Below are 6,000 nucleotides of genomic sequence, written 5' to 3'. Positions count from 1 at the left end.
AGAAGAAGATAAGCACAAACTTGGGTTAATTCTCTGGATACCTCTTATTGAACATCTTAGCAGCTTTGTATAAGTGCCTTCAGAAATTTTGATCTAAAAAAATTTAGGAAAGTATAAGTGCTTGTGATTGAAAAAATTTAGATACTTGTTGCATAGAGTTTTTTTGTATATTGTCCATTAGTTGTATGTAATTGAACTACTTGAAAAAACATAAATGTTTTTTGTAATTGAGTCCAATAAGAGGAATATTGGGTGGAGATTGAAGTTGACATTGGAGAAGTACAGAGTGTTGCAAAGGTTACTGCTTGTTCTGGTTTTGATTGGGACTTGTATGGTAATTGGTTTTCTCTAGTGCTTACACCAACAATTTCTGGTATTAATTGGAAGGTTATGGCATTTTGATTTTGGTTTTGAGTTCTAAACTCGGGATGCCACTAATTGAAAAATTCTTTTGGTTATCTTCATTGTGTAGTTTTTTCTGCTGTATAGATGTGTGAGTGCATGTGTCTATATACCTTTAACTTCTATTTTGGATAAAAATTAGTATTCTAATTATCATAAAAATGAATTATCATTTGCTGAAGCATAAAGTTTATATGGAGAATGTCCCTTGTTTTGTTGTTAACAGGATAAAATATTAGCTTTTGCCGTCCAAAAGTTCAGTGGCAAAAACTGGAAAAAGATTGGTGAGTATCATCCCTTTCTGATAGTTGTTCTAAATTTCCTCTGGATAATGGTGATGAGAATAGAACTATAATATATTTTGGCTTGAATTAATACTTAACCAAGACCTCTGGAACAGATAAACATAGCCTTCCCATGCTTTATTATTATTATTATTATTATTATTGTTGTTGTTGTTGTTGTTGTTGTAAATATATTAAAAAAAAAAAAAAAAGAATTAATCACTCAGAACTGTTATTCAATATTCTTTGCCGCCGAATGTGTCCCTGGTAGATGTGACGTTCAGTGTCTGCATCGTTGGCAGAAATTTCTCAATCCTGATCTCGTTAAAGGACCTTGGAGCAAGGAGGTGTGAATAAGATTCATATTAGTTCTCTTCCTTTCAAAAGGACCTGTATTTAAGTTTGTTTTCTTTGATTCTGATAACTTTTATTTGGGATTTCCAGGAAGATGATCTTATTTGTGAGCTAGTAGCAAAGCAGGGGAAAAGGAAATGGTGTGAGATATCAAAATCCTTGCCAGGCCAGATAGGCAAGCAATGTAGAGAAAGGTAAGTGCAATCTGGTCAATAAGTACCAATTATCCTTTTTCTCTTTGATTGCTTTTATCTATTCATTTACTACTAGGATTTAATAGCAAACCCCATGTGTTTATTTGCAGTAACAGCTTTGGCATCACCTATGGTTATTTTATTTTTTTCTATTGAAAGGAAACCCCTTTATATTTCCCTTTACTATGGAAAGAGTATATAAATAAATCTAAGTGAACTACTATTTTTTCTTTCTTTGTTCAGGTGGCACAACCATTTAAATCCGAATATAAAAAAGACTGCATGGACCAAAGAAGAGGAGTCGATTCTCATTAACGCCCACCAAATGTATGGAAACAAGTGGGCTGAAATAGCGAAGTTGCTACCTGGAAGGTATCACGTACTGCAGAACTTTTACTGTTTTACATGAAAACCAAAGACTTGAATTATTATATAAGGAGATGGAAATTACAAACACCTGTCTCTCTCTATAAACATGAGATTTGGTGTGTATGTAATTGAAATGACCAGGTGTTGGTTATTCTCTTGCCATGCAGATAGTTTCTGGATAATTCAAATTATTATTAGTATTTTTTATAAAGTTAATTGCTTGGTTAGGCACCTAGGCTAAACCTACATGAATTTTTTTCTTAGAATCTGTATCCATTGATTTGAAATGTAGTAATTGCTTATTTGATTTATTGTCTAATCCTTTCCTTCCATTTTTTTTATTTTGGGAGGGAGGTGTTTGGCTGCGTTTAAAACGCAGCCTAAGGGTAGGCCCTATGGCTGCGTTTTAAACGCAGCCTAAGAGTTGGTCTTTAGGCTGCGTTTAAAACGCAGCCTAAGGGTTGGACCTTAGGCCGCGCTTAAAACGCAGCCTAAGGGTAGGCCCTATGGCTGCGTTTTAAACGCAGCCTAAGGACCAAAGCTTAGGCCGCGTTTAAAAACGCGGCCACATACCCTCTAGGGGCCTATAGTCACGGATTTTAGGCTACGTTTAGAAACGCGGCCAAAAAAACCGCGGCTATAGGCCAAATGGGGCTATGGCCATGTTTTTTTGACCTATAGCCGCGTTTTTGAACCGCAGCCATAGGACGTTTTTTTTGTAGTGACTAAAACTTACCAATTAAGAGAGGAAAAAACTAAAAAGTTCTTCTTTTTTTTGGTTGCAAGGCAGATAGTTTATTGTTCTTAACATTTATTTTTTAGAACCCAATGTTTAATTAGTTATTCAATACTTTTTTGCAAGGGCCAGCTCTTATTTTTTGGAGGGGCCAACTATCCATTTTAAGGTCTAGTATCTAAAACAATTGCAAAATACTATACCTTAAAAATTTTTTTAAAAATTTTGGCGGGGCCATGGCCCCCATAGCTAAGTGTAGCTCCATCCCTGATTGCTTGGAATGTTCACCAGCATAGCATCTTGGATAATGCCCCACTCCCTTATTAATTATTTCAGTTTGCCCGTCTGTTTGTGGATGATAGGCAGTAGACATTGCAAGAACAGTACCTGTAGCTTGAACAACTCCAATGAAGGTAGAACCCTTATCACTCACTATGGATATTCGTAATCCATGAAGACATTTTGCATGGATAATAGAGGACCCTTTGTGACTATTGTCTCCAGCCATGAAAGTTGTGATAGTGCCCTTGAGACTTTAGTCTCTTCTGTAATCATCTTTCAATTCATTAATCCATGTACCTTAGGGAAATGATAAATGGAACAGCGCTGTTACTTCTTGAGTCTCTTCTCTCTTTTTTGAGTAATAGGTCTCTTTGCAGTGGTCAATTGTTGGTTCTAACTTCTAAGCTATGAATGTGCCATACAGGTTAAACTTTCTTTGTTATTGTTTCAAGATAATGATTCTCTGCAAATAATTATCGTTTTGAGAATTTTGACATGTAACCAGGGTCAATTAGAGATAGTCATCAAAGTCTAGTGTAATAAGTGTTTTTTTTTTTTTAAGTAAAACTTTATTAGAAATGATGATGTTGAAAATATCACCAGTGAGTTACACAATACTCACACACTCGAAATATGACCTACACAACAAAAAGAGAAGACCTAACAGAGAGCTCCAGTGTGGTGCCGGCCAAATACCCTCTGAATGTCAAGTTAGAACTTCTTACAACTCTAGAGTGCTAGAGAGGGGTTAATTATGCATACCTTGGTTTGTGAGGGTATTGGGACTTTTATAGTAGTAGAGAATTAGCCTTTCCTCCTTAGGCTAGAAGTCCTTTCCTTATAAGAATCCTTGTGAGCGTATATTACGGAATCCTTACCTTGTAGGAGACTAACACCAAGCGTGGGATGCAAGACATTTCCTTGTATATTCAGGCGTGAAGGCCAAGTCAAGTTTACATTAGAGCCGTCAACTTTATCCTACTCCCTTCAGCCTTATCATCATTAGCTTATTGGTGGTGTCAGCCTTCAGGTGTGTTTTGCAGACTCCCTTCTGCACACTAATCAAATCTCGGTTTGCCAATTCACTAATGGAAGCCAATAGCTGTAACTATAACCGTCAGCTTGCCCGTCGATTTTAGCTATTCTATCAGCTTACGCCCTAACACAAGTAAGCACCATTTTCTCCCTTATCAGGTACCCCCTACTCCATATCCCCGTTGTTTTAAACTGACTTATTATGGAGTTAAGTTTTTCACTGGTTAACTATCTTTTGGTCCTGGGGAGCGGGAAAATCATTTATGGGTATTTTCCTCGAGCCGCCATTCATTTAATGCTCAAACACGTGGTTCGTTCTCGTTGGCTCCGCTTCTGAACGAGGGCATCACTTCGTATTCTGCTCATTTTCCTCCTATATATAACCTACATCCTTCTTCTTATTCCTCTATTTCAACCTTGCTGATCATTGAGAGAGAGCTCATCGCTTTTGCTTTCGTCAGCTTGTTGGCTTGTCGAACTACTAATGCCGTCACTTTTAAGGCCGTCCACTCCCCAAAGGCTCCTTCACCTATAAGTTCTTTCTCCTCCCTTCTTTACATTTTTGCATTAATTGAACAAGTTCCTAGTGAGGACGTCAATTTAGGAACTTAGAATTGATCCGTCACTTGTTGGTAGTTAGATGTCAAGTGACACGTTGAGTGAACAGTCGTCAGTCCACAAAGGAACGGGCTACGACAAGGTTTTTGGTTCAGGTCAGGAGTCTATCGATTTTTCCGGATTGTCTAAAAGGGAAACGTCAGCCCGATCTCCTGACAATGACCTAGAAGATTATGTTGAGGGAGTTGAGGAGGAAGTGATAGATGAGGATGAAGGGGAAAAGGAAGGTGACGGAGAAGAGGATGAGGATGAAGGTGACATGGAATCCTATGAAGAGGCTTCAGCAAGTCTCAGAGGTAACCGTCCCTTCATCCTTCCTAAGGATTGGGCCTTCAACAAATTTTTACCAAAAATGGGTGAAAGGATTTTCAAGGATTTTGAACGGTTTTAGACCCCTTAAAACACAACCAGATTGGTTAGCCTAGATTAATTAGCCAAGTTGTTACTTAGTCAAATTATGCAATTCTAGGTTAAAGCAATCAAACAATCATATCAAGATATAAAGCAGCGGAAAATAAATGAACACAAGATATGATGACCCAAGAAACCACACGGTAAAAACTTGGGGAGGATTTGACCTAGCTATCCTCAAGGTAAACCTGAATCCACTATGCGAAAGAATCGAAGTTCATACAGAAGGACTACAAGCTCCCCACTTGACTTCCTAATGCTACCCACCAGTAGAACTTACTGACACGACCACGTGCAAGCTCCGAATCCACGGACTCCTTCTTTCTTGGATTCTTCAATCAGCTACAAGCACCCCCGCTTGATATTCTTTAAGCTTCAATGGTAGCAACCAAGTTGATTATCAAGATGTTGATACTATCTCCAACTTGAAAACCCTAAGCTTTGTGTAAAGGAAAGCTCCTCTAGATCTCACAAGAGATTTACACAAATAGCAATGTATGAGCAACAATACAATTGGAGCAACCTTTAAAAACGTGGCTAGGGTTTAGTTTATATACCTAGGGTAAAAACATAAAACCCTAAACGTTTAATGAAGTAGGGCTAAGTTGGAAATTCTGCAGAAAAATCAACCTATGCGATTTTCGATCGATCGAGTCTATTCTTCGATCGATCGAGCCAGGCTGAAAGTCCCAAGTACTTCTGCAGCCACTCGATTCCAACTTTACAATAATAAACCAACTTTGAGCAAGCCTAAACAAAACTAAATACATTGTTTTGATCATGGTTTACCAACATTACAAATTAGAATTCTAAATACATAAAATCCTAAGACCTTAGAACTTAACAAATTTATGCACCCGTTATCAGATCCTAGACCATATCTCAATTCGTCTTCCTAGGAAAAAGGAAAAATGCTATACTGGATTAACTGCAGACGTTGGTATGTATGACGCCGTCCTTGCTGCCGGATTAAGGCTCCCATTAACGGCTTTGCACCGTCAGCTTGTTGACTTCATAGGACTATCCGTCAGCCAAATTGCCCCTAATGCTTGGAGGACTTTCATCGAAGTGGAGATTTTATGGGGTCATCTGAGTGGTGGGAACCATCAGCTTTCCCTTGACAAGTTCTTTTACTGTTATAGACCCCATCATATTGCTTCATCTAAAGGAACTTATCATTTTTCCGTCAGGGAGAAGGATTTAAGACTTGTATCTGACATGCCAGATTCCAACAGAAGTTGGAAAAGTAGATACTTTTTTATTGAAGGGTTGCACTGGGTATGCCATCCAGAAGAGTGGGATACCATGCCACGTG

General features: G+C 38.2%; 1 long non-coding RNA gene across 1 annotated transcript; it reads left to right on the top strand.

The window, feature by feature from the left end:
- The first annotated feature begins 1,131 nt into the window (after nt 1-1,131).
- Nucleotides 1,132-1,849, top strand: LOC136066546 (uncharacterized). The gene is made up of 2 exons (XR_010628053.1): nt 1,132-1,234; nt 1,478-1,849. It is a non-coding gene; the product is annotated as an uncharacterized LOC136066546 (long non-coding RNA).
- Nucleotides 1,850-6,000: the final 4,151 nt, after the last annotated feature.

The sequence above is a fragment of the Quercus suber genome, unplaced genomic scaffold (assembly GCF_002906115.3).
Source record: "Quercus suber isolate HL8 unplaced genomic scaffold, Cork oak 2.0 scaffold_38, whole genome shotgun sequence".
Classification (NCBI taxonomy): Eukaryota; Viridiplantae; Streptophyta; class Magnoliopsida; order Fagales; family Fagaceae; genus Quercus; species Quercus suber.
This window is presented reverse-complemented; position numbering and strand designations above follow the sequence as displayed.